This window comes from Microtus pennsylvanicus, chromosome 5, assembly GCF_037038515.1.
Source record: "Microtus pennsylvanicus isolate mMicPen1 chromosome 5, mMicPen1.hap1, whole genome shotgun sequence".
NCBI lineage: Eukaryota > Metazoa > Chordata > Mammalia > Rodentia > Cricetidae > Microtus > Microtus pennsylvanicus.
In genome coordinates, this window is record NC_134583.1 from 60,182,334 (window position 1) to 60,200,331 (window position 17,998).

The following is a 17,998-nucleotide window of genomic DNA, read 5'->3' on the forward strand; positions in this document are numbered from 1 at the left end:
AAAAGTATATGCTCTACAATGTTCATAGCAGCATTGTTTGTGATAGCCAGAACCTGGAAACAACCTAGATGCCCTTCAACGGAAGAATGGATGAAGAAAGTATGGAATTTATACATATTAGAGTACTACTCAGCAATAAAAAACAAGGACTTCTTGAATTTTGCATACAAATGGATGGAAATAGAAAACACTATCCTGAGTGAGGTAAGCCAGACCCAAAAAGAGGAACATGGGATGTACTCACTCATATTTGGTTTCTAGCCATAAACCAAGGACATTGAGCTTATAATTAGTGATCCTAGAGAAGCTAAATAAGGAGAACCCAAAGAAAAACATATAGGCATCCTCCTGAATATTAACCTTCAGCAAGCAATGAAAGGAGACAGAGACAGAGACCCAAATTGGAGCACAGGACTGAAATCTCAAGGTCCAAATCAGGAGCAGAAGGAGAGAGAGCACGAGCATGGAACTCAGGACCGCGAGGGGTGCACCCACACACTGAGACAATGGGGATGTTCTATTGGGAACTCACCAAGGCCAGCTGGCCTGGGTCTGGAAAAGCCTGGGATAAATCCGGACTCTCTGAACATAGCGGACAATGAGGACTACTGAGAACTCAAGAACAATGGCAATGGGTTTCTGATCCTACTGCACGCACTGGCTTTGTGGGAGCCTAGGCAGTTTGGATGCTCAACTTACTAGACCTGGATGGAGGTGGGGGTTCCTTGGACTTCCCACAGGACAGGGAACCCTGATTGCTTTTTGGGCTGGGGGGAGACTTAATTGGGGGAGGGGGAGGGAAATGGGAGGCGGTGGCGGGGAAGAGACAGAAATCTTTAATAAATAAATAAATTAATAAAAAAAAATTTAAAAAAAAACGAAGAAAAAAAAACTCGGAGGCAGGAACTAATGCAGATGTCACTGAGGAGTACTGCTTACTGGCTTGCTACCCTTGGCTTGCTCAGCATGCTTCCTTAGCCCAGGACTACCTTTTTAGGGATGGCCCCACCCACAGTGGTCTGGGCTTTTCCACAGCAATCACTAATGGAGAAAGTGCTCTACAGTCATGATTATAGGCCAGCCTTACGGAGGTATTTTATCAGTTAAGATTCCCTCTTCCCAGATATTTCTCGGTTTGTGTCAAATTAACAACAACAACAAGCACACCCTTAAATCAAGAGTCTTGGCAGATGTTGAGAATCTCTTGAGTCAGAATGAGAAATACACAAGTATTCAAGTGATGTATGCTATTCAGAGTCAATGCATTCTATGACCTGCTTGCTGGCCCTTTGTGTCAATAAAATTTTATTGACACACAGCCATGACTATAGACATGTGAGTTTGTCAGTGGTTCCATTTCCAGTGCAAAGACAAAACTGCATAATTGCAACAGGGACTGTCTGGCCCATGATGTCACCACCTAACCCTTACCAGAAAGGAAACCTTTGCTGTGTGACTTAGCTAATGTACATCCATCCCAGCAGAGACTGTGTGGACCCCGACCTGGCAGGTGCTCTGAGGATACTGGAGTGACTAAGACTTTGGTAGTTCTGTGTTCTGCCCAGGGGTAGAGGACAGTGCTTGAGCGGGGTCCTGACCCTGTTTTCCCACCACTACTGTGACACGGTACTTAGGTTGAACTGAACTTGATTTAACTGGACTTTGAGACTGTAATGGAAGGGGATTGTCCACACTGGAGAACTGTGACTACTTTAGCAAAACTAGTAGATAATTTGTCATTGGTGGTTTTTTTTCTTTTTTCTTTTTTTTAAAGACAGGGTTTCTCTGTATAACCCTGGCTGTCCTGGAACTCACTCTGTAGACCAGGCTGGCCTCGAACTCAGAGATCTGCTTACCTCTGCCTCCTGAGTGTTAGGATCAAAGGCGTGTGTCACCACCATTGGCAGTAGATAGTATTGTATCGATGACCCAGGGTACCTCTGTGCTCCTGAGACCCCATCCTGTGCCTTAATTCCCAGACCGCAGCACTCCACACATCTCTGGGCAGACTGGTGCTTTGGGAATGCTCAGAGAATAAAAGACAGGGCTTCACTTTGGAGCTTCAAAACAAGAGTTCCCAAAGACTTGGCACCCGATAATGGCTCTGAAAGCCAAGGATTCTGCTCTATGTGAGCGAGCAGTTTTTTGTCTTTAATGGTTTCAAAAGCTTCAATTGTCAAGAGCTGTGGTATAAAGTTTATGTTACAATAAAAACATTGGAAAGGGGAGATGAGAAAAGGCCGTGTTATCACTTAAAAAGTGATACCGTCTCCCTGGAAGGAAGGAAAACGAGAGAAATAAGAGGAGCAGGTGCCATTAAGTATTCTATTGACTGCTCACGGCTGTGTAGCAAACCAGCCCCAATCTGGTGCTTTCAGACTGTGATACTAGGCTGGGGAGACGGTTCAGAGAGTAAAGTGCTGGCTGTACTAGCCGGGAGACCTGAGTCTGGACACAGAAGCACAGCTATCTACAATACCAGCCTGCTCTCGAGGGGAAACGGAAGGCAGAGACACTAGGCTTGCAGTGAGTCAGCTATGCTGGGATGCAGCGGTAGACAGATTCTGTCTTCAACAAGGTGGAGAGGCGAGGGCTGACAAGAGAGGATTGTCCTCCAACCTTTACCTGTGCAGCGTGTTGTGTGCATGTCTGTGCTCGCACACACACACACGTGCCTGTGAGATTCTTGCACACACAGGCATGTGAGATTCTTATGTATTTTGCTCTATATTCTGTCATTTGGGCAGGGTGTGATGTAAAGGTCCCTCTCTGCTCCAGTGGCATCAGCCAGGAGGGTTTGATAGAGTGGAACTCAGGGTGGTTGGAGGGATCATTTTCAAGGTGGTTCATTCATATAGCTGGAAGGCTGGTTCTCACAATTGGCAGAAAGCTTAGTTGGTGCTAAGGGTTTTTCTTTCCTGGGAGTGAAAATTCTCTATGGGCTGTGTGAACTTTTGCATAAAGCCATGGGGTCTAGGAACTTCTTAGAGTTACTTGGTTTCTAGTCTGGGATGGACACTTCCTCTCAGGTCCTCTGAAAAGCCTGCTATGTCTTCTTGGTGCTGATCTTGGACATAGGGAGCATTGGGAGATGCAGAACATGTAAACCAGTCTCCCATCAATAAGCTCAGACCACACTGACCACCTATTTCTAGGCAGGCTGAGTAGTAGCTTCTCTTTGAGACTTGATAGATGAGGCACTGGTTTCCTCTGCTCATGGACCTTCATCCCCTGCCCCACCTCCTCTCTCTCTCTCTCTCTCTCTCTCTCTCTCTCTCTCTCTCTCTCTCCATGTATTTTGATATATGCTCTTTCTCTGTAGGCTCATGATCTTGCTTCAGCTTCCCAAGTGCCAGGATTATAGGTTGTGTCGTAACAATAAGTTTCACAATTATGCCTCACTTTGGGAGTTGCCTTCTCCTTTTCCCCTCCTTCTTCCTCTTCCTTCTCCCCCCCCCTGTAGTTCTGAGCATGAAACTCAGGCCCTTGTACATGCTAGATATGCATCACCGAGTCACACTCCCAGGAGCCCTTTCTGTTTTTTTATTTAACTAGTTTTTACAATATATTTTATTAATTTTCTTTCCCCTCTCCCAGCTCTTCCCAGATACTACCTCTTCCCTACCCACCCAACTTCATGTTCTTTCTCTCCCTCTCCTACCTAAAATATGAAAGAGAAGAAAAGGAAAAAGTAGAAAAGACCTAACAAACCAAACTAGTCAACCAAGGAAGCATATAAAAACACGGGGTCATTTTGTGTGGGACATGGGGGCTTCCCTTGAGTATGGTTGGTGTACCCAATGTCACTTCACTGGAGAAAATGGAGTTTTCCTCTCCCAGTAGCTATCAGTTGCAAATGGCTTCTTGTTATGGGTGGAACTTTGTGCCCACTTCCTTTTCTCTGTGCTGGGATTTGTTGGATTCGAACTTGTATGGGTCTTGTGCATACTGTCATGGTCCCTGTGAGTTCATATGTACCGCAACCCTGTAATATTTGGAAAATACTGTTCTTTTAGAGCTATCCATCACCTTTGGTGTTTATAACATTTCTGCCTCCTCTTCTGCTTAAATTCCCTGAGGTTTGAGGGAGGGGTATGATAAAGACATTCCATCTAGGGTTGAGTGCTCCAAAGACTGTCACTTCACACATTGTCCAGTTGTGTGTCTCTGTTAATTACCATCTTCTGCAAGAAGAAGCTTCTCTGGTGAGGGTTGAGCAAGGCACTGATCTGTGGGTACAGAACATGTCATTAAGAGTCATTCTATTACTCTAGTCATATAGCAGAATAATATAGTTGTAGGTTTTCTCTTAGGACCCATGATCCACCTGGTCAAAGGTTTTTGACCTCATTAAAAGTGACAGGTATGTCCTGTGAGATAATGCTTTTGTACAATGTAAAGGTTTGTCACTTGTATTGGCTCAATAAAATGCTGATTTGCAAGATAGGAAGTATAGATGGAGCAACCAGACTAGGAGAATTCTGAGAAAAGGAAAGGAGAGATACAGTCACCACCCAGATGCAGAGGAAGAAAGATGAGAATGCCTTACTGAGAAAAGGTACCAAGACACATGGCTAAATATAGATAAGAATTATGAGTTAATTTAAGTTGTAAGAGCTAGTTAATAATAAGCCTGAGCTAATAGGCCAAATACTTTATAATTAATAAGCATCTGTATGTTTTTTTTGAGACTAAATGGCTGTGGGACTGGATGGGACAGAAACTTCCATATACATATATGGTTCCCATTTTATGAAGTGGGCTTTACATCCAAACAAAAGGTGGTTGGTCCAGCATCCCTTTTTACTTATACTTGTAGTAGACCAGTTTTTTCCCCCAGAGACAGAGGTAAATATGTCCCTTGTCTTGTGTATTTTTCCATTTTTGATACATATTTTAGTTTAAAGTGTGTGTGTGTATGTGTGTGTACATACATGAGTGTAAGTACCTGAGAAGATGTGAAGAAGGCATCAGATCCCTTGGAGTTACAGATGATAGTGAACCATCCTGCATGGGTTCTGGGAACTGAATTCAAGTCCTCTGCAAGAGCAGTAAGTGAGCGGTCTCTCCAGTTCTCCACATATTCTTCTTAAAATGCAGCTGGACACCACGTCTACTGAGCATTGGGCTTTGTGTCTCTGCTCTGAACAGTTAGGCTCACTATAACCAGACAGGAAGTGGGGTTCAGTGGGGTGGGGCAGATGAGGCACTGTGGATTCCAACGATTCAGTCATTTAAAAGCCATGCATTTTCACCTTCCTTTCTTTGAACCTCTGCTCCTGAAACCTGTGGAGCAGAAAGTATTAAGAAGTCCATGTGATGCTGCCGGGGAGCCAGGGAAGTGATTAAAGATAGGGACAGAGAAGGCACTTCTCTTTGGTCTTCTTAGCAGAGACCAAAGACCAGAGTATCTCCCTGGCCTTTCTCTGTTTTCTGTTGCAATCATCAAGTAACACAGCCTGGGTAGTTTATAATCAGTGGAGGTTTATCATGGTTCAGGAGACTGAGAAGTTTGAGAACTTGGTGTCTACTCCTGATGCATCCTGGTTAGGGAATTAATCAAGAGGATGACAAAGTAAATGTGACAGATATGGTCTCTTCTGTTTTCTAGAGTCACTTCAAAATGGCTCAGTGGTTAAAAGCACATGCTGCTCTTCCAGAGAACCTGGGGGTTCAATTCCCAGCACCCATATGGCAGCTCACAATTGCCTGTAACTCCAACTCCAAGATCTGATACCCTCACAAAAACATGTATGCAGACAAAACACCAATGCACATAAAATAAAAATAAAGTAAAAAACTTAAAAAAATACTGTTATAGGGACTCCAACTCTTCCAATTTCATCTAACCTCTTTCCTCCCCAAAGCTTTACCCACAAACCCTTTAACATATGTTCACAGGTGACTTTGGGGGAGTGTATTCCCACCCCACCCATGTCACCACCAACTTCCTGTGAGAAGAGAACCAATGGAGCAGAGAGTACCCAGCGTGGCCTCGTATGTGCTGAGCTCTTCCCTAATTGCCCGAGCTCATCCTCAATGAATAGGATTAGGTTATTGCAGCTAGAGAACTGTGGGGCAGGGGCGGCTCTGAAGGAAGAAAAATTCAGCTAGGAGAGAGTAAAACGGACTGTAATTTTGCCCACCTTTAAAAACTGCAAACCTTCTGTGCTGAGCTATGCACAGAAGATATGCAAACAGGAGATACAGACTCAAAGAGTCGGGTGGGAAGTAACGTGGGGGCTTGTGTAGTGAGTGCCTCTCCAGGGGGCCCAGACAAGTGTAATCTCAGAATGCCCAGCTTCACAAGGCCCTGTCTCCCTTGAGCCTTTGTAGAACTGAGGGATGCCCTGGGGATGGACACGGTTTAATCCTGCTCAAATGCAAGGCAGAGCCGCAAAATGGAACAGCTAAAAAGTGATGGACATTTGATCATTGCTGTCCAGTCTGGCTGAGGCTGCATCGGCTCCGCAAGCATACATTCCCTTGCCAGGCTTCCCCTCAGCTGCTCCAAAGTTGTCCGCACTGGCAGCCGGGTGCCTGCTCCCACGCCTGCCCACCTCCCCATGCCTTGGAGGCAATCCTCTCATCCTGAGAGTAGCTCAGAGGCACCACAGTGACTTCTCTTGGCAGTCAAAGGGCCCCAAATGTCCAAGGTAAATGTGGTGGGGGGAGGGTGCTCCCAGTGTAAAGATCGTCTCATAGGCAGGGACTTCCCTAGTGAAGACCACCTTCCCAGTGCTGGACAGAAGCAATGATGCTGAATGTACAGAATCCTGGAAGACTGAATTCTGCCCAGAGCTGGTCTTGGGGTTTCTACTTTAACCCCGGCTCACACTTTCCTGTTTATGCAGCTACTCCTATAATGCCTCCTTGCTGTGGAGGCAGGATATTGTGGAGTGGAGCACCTCAAATTTTAGTATTTGAAGGATACTTCAGGGTCTTGTTAGTGTAACACAGCAAGTCTCAGTGTCCCAAGACTGCTCTTTTAGGGAATTTTTTTATCTTGGTCATAAAAGCATGCATATGTACTATGCTACACTTTGAGCTTTCTATTTTTATTATTTTTTTGGTGGTGCTGGTGCTGGGTTCCCATCCAAAGTCTGTGCATACTACCCAATGCTCTAACCATGAACTACATTCAGTGTCTGTGTTTTTGAGATAGGGGCTCATAAAAGTCCATACTGGCTTTAAACTTGCCACCCTCTAGCCTTTGCCTCCCAGGGCCGCTCCCACCTCTCTCTGTAAATTGTGTTCCGCAGGTGCCTGGGGTAAGTGGAATTAGGCCATCCTTCTGTAACAGGCTGATTTCAGTCAGTGAGATGGCTTCAGGTTTGTCTGTGTTGACATAGTGATAGGAGTTGCTCCCTTTAAATAAATGGAGTAATAATAGCCCACTCAATACCTATCTTCTCTGTACTTAACTGCTGTATATAACGCTACTAACTACATGGGTGTGTGAGGCTCTGAGCACGTGGGCGTGTGAGCCTCTGAGAAGGTGGGCGTGTGAGGCTCTGCTCTTTGTTTTGTGCTGGGGTAGAACCCAGGGCACTGCACATGCTAAGCAGATGCCTTTCTACTGAGCCTGCCCCAACCTCCTCAGCCCCCAGACTTGGCATTCTAACCATTCCCAGGAGATGCTGCCAGTGTCAGCCTTGGACCTCTGCATAGCCAGAGTCCAGTCATTCAGAGACTGGGTCCTGAGTTCTGAGCTATTCTTGGATCTTGAGTTGTTTGTTAGATGGACAGTTAACTAGCAAATCCTGAGTGAATAACTTAAAGCCCTGGCCTTAGTCTTATGTTCTGTAAAATGAAGATAATGATCAAGGGCACACATTTGAGTGTGTGTGTGTACGGAGGTCAGAGGAAGATATCAGGTGTCTTTCCCTGTCACTCTGCCTTGTCCCCTTGAGACAAAATTTTCACGGAAGGAGCTTGATGGTGTTATTTCCCCCCTGGCTAGGCTAGCCTTACTGGCCAGAAGGTCTCAGAAGGTCTCTTGCCTCTGTCCCCAGCACTGGGCTTCTGGCAAGGTGCTGTACAGCTGCTTCTTAGGATGAAAAGGTTCGCTTCTGGAAAGGAAGGGAGGCTCCTGAGTCTCAGGAAGCAAACGCATCTAAGTAGTTCTAGAATCGAGGCCCCAAATCCTTAGAAGATGCACATACCCCTCCTCCGGGTCATAGGACCAGGAATTAGTTACTGGGAAGAGGAGACTTTCTGGCCTAGGGGCTGCCGGGAGGAGACCTGCACCTATGTGGCTGCATGGAAGCTCTGCAGATCCAAAGATTCAACCTTTGTGAGTCGTTACCCAGGGTGCAGTAGGTTTTCCAGCGAGGCAGATGTCTTCTAGGTGTCCACACTCCTGTATGTAACCCCAGTAAAGTTGTGTCTTCTCCAGCCTGGACGTGAGTAGAACTTTTGTCTGTTACTGGCTTCTTGTCTGGTGTGAACAGGAGTCCATTTTTGTCTACCCAGAAAAAGTCACACAAATATGGTCATTCTCCTCTTTTACATGGTTTCAGGGGTTTGAATTCAGGTCCACATACTGGTTCAATGAGTTCCTTACTGAGCCATTCCCGCAGCTGGGTACTTTGGACAACAGGAGTGTTGAATACCAAGTAACTGCTTACGACAGTGCCCCATAGCGGCTCTGTTGAACCTCCTGAAATGGCCATCTTTTCCAGGTCAGAATCAGTCAGATGCCGTCAATTTCACCAGGTCCAACCTAACAGCAAGAGTTTGAGATAGACTTAATAATAAGCATTGAACAAATGTCCACCTTCATTTTCAGATCGGTTACTCATCTCTAAGGCACAGGCTGAGTCTAGAAGAAAAATGCCACCCTCCCTCTCCTCTCCTTCCATCCCGTCCTGATCCCAGTCAGCAGTCACGGCTGCTCTTTTGCCTAACATTTCACAACACACCGTTTTCACTGGGTCTGCAAGGTAGAAAAAGTCCCTGAGCACCCAGAGGTGTTCCCAGCCCAGAGGTGGTTTCTTCAGCTGTGTCCACCTCGCCTTGATTTTAACTGTGACCTGATTTCACAGGGCTTAGCAGCCTTTGGGGGCCAGAAGGATCCTGTCCCTGCTTAGGTTATGTCTGCTCTTTTGGTCCATGCTTCTCCTGCAAAATACTGGTCCTCAAAGATCCTAAACTCCTACCTCTGACTTTCTCTTTCTGCCTTTTAGCCTGAACTTCCAGTCAGCCTCCTGGGCCATTGTTCTGGTTGTCTGGTACAATGGAAAGAGGAGGAACTTTCTGTGGGTTTGTCTTGAAAATTCAGCTTGTTCCCATCCCGAGGAAGACAACCCCTCTAAGAAGTGAAGTGGTGCTGGACCTGAGGATGTCCTTGCTGCACCCACGGAGCCCCAGCTGATGAGGGGGGGCATTCCTTGGCTTCTGTAGGGCTCCTTTTATAGTGCTGGGATAACAATCCAGGGACTTGTGCATTCTAGGCCAACAAGCTACCATGAGCTTTGTCCCCTTTAAATATTTATGTTGATGTTTTTTTTATTTTAATTTAGATTTCTTTTTTGAGAAAGGGTCTTGCTATGTAGTTCAGGCTTATTTTGTTCTCAGCACCCGGATCCAAATTCCTGGCATCGCAGGGGTATAGCGCCACACCTGGCTGGGACGAGCATAGGAAAAAGTGGCTGTGACTGTTATCTTTAGCTACAGTTGTGAAGGCACCAAGGGAAAAGAAGGACCCTCTCTGTCATTCCATATGTCTGTGCACCTAAGTGCCAAGGTCCTTCCTCGGCTCTTTCTGCTATGTATAGAAGTCATAACAGCCCACTTTTGCCGAGGATCATTTTAAGGCTTTATGGTCTCCAGCTGTTTGCTCCCCAGTAAGAGGACAGTACACGCCTTATCATTACTATGTCATCAAAATGCTTCCCAGGGAGAGAAGCAATGCTCATGCCTCATTGTCTTTGGGCTTGGTCATGTGTCATGTTAAGGGCAGTACGACATGGGGAGAATGCAATAGCCATTTTAGCAGAATCTATGACAGTCCGGCTCATTTCTGCCAGGGGTCCCACTCTTTCCCCTCTGTCATAAGAATGGTGCCTCTCATCACTTCTTTCAGAAGAGCAGCCTCTCAGCATGAAGCCAGGAAGTGAGCTCCAGTGGCTGTAAGCCGTTGACCTTCAGAGCTATTGATAGTCTATCAAATCTGGTAGACGCCAGAGCTCACTGTTATCCTGGGCACTGCTCCAAGTATCCTACATTGCTGGGGTATTTTTTTTTTATTTTTTTATATTCCATTTTATTTATTTATTTTTGCTATTTTTTAAATTTTAGTCATTTGAATAGGCATATAATGATATGTTACTATAGCTGTAATTTTTTATTGGTATTTATTGAGCTCTACATTTTTCTCTGCTCCCCTCCCTGCCTCTCCCCTTCTCCCTTCAATCATCCCCCAAAGTCCCCGTGTTCCCAATTTACTCAGGAGATCTTGTCTTTTTCTACTTTTTACTTCCCATGTAGATTAGATCTATGTAAGTCTCTCTTAGTGTGTTCATTGTTGTCTAAGTTCTCTGGGATTGTGGTTTGTAGGCTGGCTTTCTTTGCTTTATGTTTAAAAACCATCTATGAGTAAGTACATGTGATAATTGTCTTTCTGTGTCTGGGTTACCTCACTCAAAATAATGTTTTCTAGCTCCATCCATTTTCATGCAAAAATTCAAGCTGTTGTTATTTTTTTATGCTGTATATACTCCATTGTGTAAATGTACCATTGCTGGGGTCTTAATATGTCACCTTGGAAGCATGGGTTGCAAACTCAATCGCCAGCACAATGTGGGAGGTGGGACTTTTGATATTAGGTACCCTCTCATGATGCCCATGCAAATGGATTGATGTTGTTACCATGGGATTAGGTTTGTCTTCGAAGAGTGGGCTTGCTCCAGCCTATGATATGGGGAGATGTATAGAGAAAATCTTCATGAGCCAAGTGCATGACCATAATTCTATCTCAGGCTGAGGCAGGAGGATATCAAAATGGAGGCCAGCCTGGGTACCAGTGGCCTCCGAAACAATAAAAAACTCTTGCCATTCCTCTTGGCTGCTCACTGTCGGCAAAGACACTATTGTTGAAGATAACAGATCTTTGATACAAAATATAGAGAAAATCAAGCTGGGGCTGCACTGGAAACTCCCTGCCGGCTGGCAGCTTTCACAGTGCCAGGTAGTGCTATAGGCTGCGGAGGTGTGGAAGGTATCAGTGATCTTATCCAACTGTGACTTTTAGGAACTACAATACCAAAACCTGTCAGGCAAGCTGGATCCACTGATGCAGCCGTGGCCCAAATGTTATAATTGGGTTTGCGGTTCCTCTACAAGAGGGAATCCCTGTCTATTACATGGTCCAAGTCCCATGACAGAGGAGGTCTGAGGCCCTGGGGGTAGCTAAAACTGCTGCCTAGCCAAACTTACAAAGTGTTAAACTGCCTTCCAAATATCGATGCCTGTTCCCACAGACAAAGGCTGCCCTCAGCATTCACCAGAGAAGCCTCTCCTGCAGTGAACAGTGGCGAAGGCAGAGCGACCCATGGCTGCACAAGATGCTGAGAAGACAGGACGTTTGAGGACTCAGCCTTCAAAAAGACATTTATGTGGCCCAGTAAGGCCCAGGAAACACTGCAGTAGAGGGTTGGAAAGAATGTAAGATCCAGAAGACAGAAGGACAAGTGTCCCACGGTAGCCGTCTTCTAAGCATGGAGTGGTGGTGACAGTCATGAATTCAGCAGTTGTGCCTCCTGGACCCACACAAATCTGGCTCTCCTAACAGTCAGCTGTGGCGTGGGCTGGGCTCGCGGGGCCTCACCACTTACTGGCATTCTGTTAGGTATGAACAGACTCTGGAAAAGGGGAGCTGTCGAGCTGTGTGCTGGTGGACCGCGGGAGTCCACCGGGCGCCAAATCCACAGTCACTGGGATGGTCCTAGTTAAAACTCTGCGGGACAGAAGACAGAACAAAATGTGATGATTGTGGGAAAGGGATTTGTAAGGAAGAAGTGGGGGCAGGGGTAAGAGGGATATGAGAGAGACTGGAGCAAGGGCAATCAGAATGTGTTATGTATTTGTATGGAACTGACAAAGAATTATCAATCAGAAAATAAAATTCCATTACAAAAGGCCCCCATCCTTGACCTTGGGCTGTGAAGTCCCCAAAACTGTAAAAACGAAACGAAACAAAACAAAAACAAAACCTTCCATTTTTTATAAAGTACTCAATCTGGTGCCCTCTTATTATAGCACAAAAGAGACTAATAAATAATGTTTGTACAAAATCTTATAGCAATTTTATAAAATGTATATTGGCTAGGATATGGTAGAATTTTGCTGCAGGAACAAAAACCCTAGCTGCTCAGTGGGACAGCTAGATGTTATCTGTAACTTGTGTGTCTCCACTGATGCTTGGCAGGGAGATCTGTTTCTCCTTGTCTCTGGGGAACTGGAGATAATGGGGGCTCTGACCTTGGCATCTAGTTATACTAGAGGACAGAGCACCCAGAAACTTGTGTTCTTGCCATTTCTGCCTGGAAGTGATACCATCATTGTGCATGTGTTCTGCTGGGTCAAGACTGACTGCATGGTGTTTCCTGAGTGTCAAGTTGATGGGACTTAGAATCATCATGGAAACAGATCTTCGGGACCATTTATGAGAGATTATTTATAGTGGGTTAATCAAAGTGGGAAAGTTCACCTTAAATGTGGGTGGCACCATCCTGTGTACTGACCCTAAATGTGGATGGCACCATCCCATGGACTAAGCCTAAATGTGTGGTACTGGACCCCTAAAAGTGGGTGGTGACGTTTCATGGGCTGTGGTCTTGGACTGAAGCTGAAGATGAAATGGAGCTGGGTACAAGCATTTCCTGATCTCCGTTTCCTGACTGTGGGTGCAGGGTGACCAGCTGCCTCCCCCATCACACTTGCCCCAGCAGGGTGGACTGTACCCTAAGACTGTGAGCCAAAGAAACCCTTCCTCCCCAAAGCCGTTTTTGTCAGGCATTTTGCTGCGGCAGCTACACAATGACTATGCGTTCCTGCTTGACGGAGTTGGCGGGTTGGAAACTCGCCTGGACTGAGCTAGTGAAGAGGCGGGGGTGGGGAGAGACTTTCTGTCCCAAGGAATGAACAAATGGTTAGCACATCGATAAAACTGTAAACATAACAATGTAAAATGCTTCTAGACACCAGGACAGGCAGGTCAGACATGTAGGAGCAAGCACAGGGACAATCAAATTCAATAAATATGAATTTTATATCAGCAAATTTTGCTGCCAGCTCATTAAACCGGAGTAATAAGTGTGGGTCTGAGGAGCCTCTCGACACACTGCAGCCTAGAGAAGGGCTGAAGAGGAGAAGGAGTGGGGCCTCCCCGGGAAGGGGGGAGCAACAAGATGAGAGAACATTTACCCCAGCAGCCCTGGAGGCTCCAGAGGAGAGGTCATTGACACACCAGCCCCAGAGGCTCCAGAATGCCCCACACTGCAAATACTGCAGCCCTTGGAGGAGAAGATAGAAGCCCAACACAGAGCAAGCAGGCGTTTGCTACTTCACTGACTCCCTCAGGAATGCTTTCCCTCTTCATCCCTGCACAGCTATGAGCAGAGCTATGGTACAGCTATGGGCACAGCTATGGGCAGAGCTATGTGAACAGCTATGGACACAGCTATGGGCACAGCTATGGGCACAGCTATGGACACACTATGGACACAGCTATGGACACAGCTATGGGCACAGCTATGTGCACAGCTATGTTACAGCTATGGACACAGCTATGTGCACAGCTATGTTACAGCTATGTGAACAGCTATGGACACAGCTATGGGCACAGCTATGGACACAGCTATGGACACATAAATGGACACAGCTATGTTACAGCTATGGACACAGCTATGTGCACAGCTATGGACACAGCTATGGACACAGCTATGGACACAGCTATGTTACAGCTATGGACACAGCTATGGACACAGCTATAGACACAGCTATGGACACAGCTATGTTACAGCTATGTGCACAGCTATGGACACAGCTATGGACACAGCTATGTTACAGCTATGGACACAGCTATGTGCACAGCTATGTTACAGCTATGTTACAGCTATGTTACAGCTATGTTACAGCTATGTTACAGATATGGACACAGCTATGGACACAGCTATGGACACAGCTATGTTACAGCTATGGACACAGCTATGGACACAGCTATGGACACAGCTATGGACACAGCTATGTTACAGCTATGGACACAGCTATGTGCACAGCTATGTTACAGCTATGGACACAGCTATGTTACAGCTATGGACACAGCTATGTTACAGCTATGTTACAGCTATAGACACAGCTATGTCACAGCTATGGACACAGCTATGGACAGAGCTATGTTACAGCTATGGAAACAGCTATGGACACAGCTATGGACACAGCTATGTTACAGCTATGGACACAGCTATGTGCACAGCTATGTTACAGCTATGTTACAGCTATGTTACAGCTATGTTACAGCTATGGATACAGCTATGGCCACAGCTATGGACACAGCTATGGACACAGCTATGTTACAGCTATGGACACAGCTATGTGCACAGCTATGTTACAGCTATGTGAACAGCTATGTTACAGCTATGGACACAGCTATGGGCACAGCTATGGACACAGCTATGTTACAGCTATGGGCACAGCTATGTTACAGCTATGGACACAGCTATGTTACAGCTATGGGCACAGCTATGGACACAGCTATGTTACAGCTATGTTACAGCTATGTTACAGCTATGGACACAGCTATGTGCACAGCTATGTTACAGCTATGTGAACAGCTATGGACACAGCTATGGGCACAGCTATGGGCACAGCTATGGACACAGCTATGTTACAGCTATGTTACAGCTATGGACACAGCTATGTTACAGCTATGTTACAGCTATGGACACAGCTATGTTACAGCTATGTTACAGCTATGGGCACAGCTATGGACACAGCTATGTTACAGCTATGTTACAGCTATGTTACAGCTATGGGCACAGCTATGGACACAGCTATGTTACAGCTATGGGCACAGCTATGGGCACAGCTATGGACACAGCTATGTTACAGCTATGGACACAGCTATGTTACAGCTATGGACACAGCTATGGACACAGCTATGGACACAGCTATGGACACAGCTATGTTACAGCTATGGACACAGCTATGTTACAGCTATGTTACAGCTATGGACACAGCTATGTTACAGCTATGGGCACAGCTATGGACACAGCTATGTTAAGCTATGGAAACAGCTATGGACACAGCTATGGAAACAGCTATGTGCACAGCTATGGACACAGCTATGGACACAGCTATGTTACAGCTATGGACACAGCTATGGACACAGCTATGTTACAGCTATGGACACAGCTATGTTACAGCTATGGGCACAGCTATGGACACAGCTATGGACACAGCTATGGACACAGCTATGGACACAGCTATGTTACAGCTATGGAAACAGCTATGGACACAGCTATGGACACAGCTATGTTACAGCTATGGACACAGCTATGTGCACAGCTATGTTACAGCTATGTTACAGCTATGTTACAGCTATGTTACAGCTATGTTACAGCTATGGACACAGCTATGGACACAGCTATGGACACAGCTATGTTACAGCTATGGACACAGCTATGTGCACAGCTATGTTACAGCTATGTTACAGCTATGGACACAGCTATGGACACAGCTATGGGCACAGCTATGGGCACAGCTATGGACACAGCTATGTTACAGCTATGGACACAGCTATGTTACAGCTATGTTACAGCTATGGGCACAGCTATGTTACAGCTATGGGCACAGCTATGTTACAGCTATGGACACAGCTATGGGCACAGCTATGGACACAGCTATGTTACAGCTATGGACACAGCTATGGGCACAGCTATGGGCACAGCTATGGACACAGCTATGTTACAGCTATGGGCACAGCTATGTTACAGCTATGGACACAGCTATGTTACAGCTATGTCACAGCTATGTTACAGCTATGGACACAGCTATGGGCACAGCTATGGACACAGCTATGGGCACAGCTATGGACACAGCTATGGACACAGCTATGTTACAGCTATGGACACAGCTATTTTACAGCTATGTTACAGGTATGGACACAGCTATGTTACAGCTATGTGCACAGCTATGGACACAGCTATGGGCACAGCTATGTTACAGCTATGTTACAGCTATGGACACAGCTATGGACACAGCTATGTTACAGCTATGGACACAGCTATGGGCACAGCTATGTTACAGCTATGTTACAGCTATGGACACAGCTATGGACACAGCTATGTTACAGCTATGGACACAGCTATGGACACAGCTATGGACACAGCTATGGACACAGCTATGGGCACAGCTATGGACACAGCTATGGACACAGCTATGGACACAGCTATGGACACAGCTATGGACACAGCTATGTTACAGCTATGGACACAGCTATGGACACAGCTATGTTACAGCTATGGACACAGCTATGGGCACAGCTATGGACACAGCTATGGGCACAGCTATGGGCACAGCTATGTTACAGCTATGGACACAGCTATGGACACAGCTATGGGCACAGCTATGGACACAGCTATGGACACAGCTATGGGCACAGCTATAGACACAGCTATAGACACAGCTATGGGCACAGCTATGGGCACAGCTATGTTACAGCTATGGACACAGCTATGGGCACAGCTATAGACACAGCTATGGACACAGCTATGGGCACAGCTATGGGCACAGCTATGGACACAGCTATGTTACAGCTATGGGCACAGCTATGGACACAGCTATGGACACAGCTATGTTACAGCTATGGACACAGCTATGTCACAGCTATGGACACAGCTATGTTACAGCTATGGACACAGCTATGTTACAGCTATGGACACAGCTATGTCACAGCTATGGACACAGCTATGTCACAGCTATGGACACAGCTATGTTACAGCTATGTTACAGCTATGTCACAGCTATGGACACAGCTATGTTACAGCTATGGACACAGCTATGTTACAGCTATGTTACAGCTATGTCACAGCTATGGACACAGCTATGGACACAGCTATGTTACAGCTATGTTACAGCTATGGACACAGCTATGTTACAGGTATGTTACAGCTATGGACACAGCTATGGGCACAGCTATGTTACAGCTATGTTACAGCTATGGACACAGCTATGTTACAGCTATGTTACAGCTATGGACACAGCTATGTTACAGCTATGTTACAGATATGGACACAGCTATGGACACAGCTATGTGCACAGCTATGTCACAGCTATGGGCACAGCTATAGAAACAGCTATGTATACAGCTATGTGAACAGCTGTACTGCTGTGGGTCGTCTTCCCAGGTCAGCTGTACTTGTACAGTGCACCATTTGCTCAGCTGCACACGCAGACTGGTTCTGTGTGTCCATGTTTCATTCTCCCTTTCCAGTACAGTTTTAGAGTCAAAGCCTTCCAGAAGCCTGACCTCACCTTCTTTGAGCTAACCTCTGCCCTCTGCAGCTTTGATTTTGGGGGGAGGGCACCTAGCACTCTTTTGGAGCAGTGGTTCTTAATCTGGGGGCTGTAATCCCTTTGGGGGAAGCATACCAGATATCCTGCATGTCAGGTATTTTACATTACGATTCACAACAGGAACAAAATTACAGCTATGAAGTAGCAACAGAAAGAATTTTATGGTTGGGGTCATCACAACACGAGGAACTGTTTTAAAGGGTCACAGCATCAGGAAGGTTGAGGACCACTGAGCTACAGAGATCCTCCCTGACCAGCACGGCCCAAACCTAAATGACTTTTCTCTTGTTATTCCCTCTCACAGCAGCATGTTCCTTCCTCCCTGGCATTTATCCCAATTTGTAATTAAATATTTATCTGCGTGATTATTATTTCATGTCCTTTTCTGCAGCTGGGCTGTAATCTCCCAAAGAACAAG

At 46.0% G+C, this 17,998-nt stretch overlaps 1 long non-coding RNA gene across 1 annotated transcript in view; it reads left to right on the forward strand.

Moving 5' to 3' along the window:
• Nucleotides 1-17,998, forward strand: part of LOC142849617 (uncharacterized) — a 94,158-nt gene extending 76,160 nt beyond the window's left edge. The window contains exon 4 of the long non-coding RNA XR_012910598.1: nucleotides 17,972-17,998. This is a non-coding gene — a long non-coding RNA (uncharacterized LOC142849617). The remainder of the gene's footprint in view (nucleotides 1-17,971) is intronic.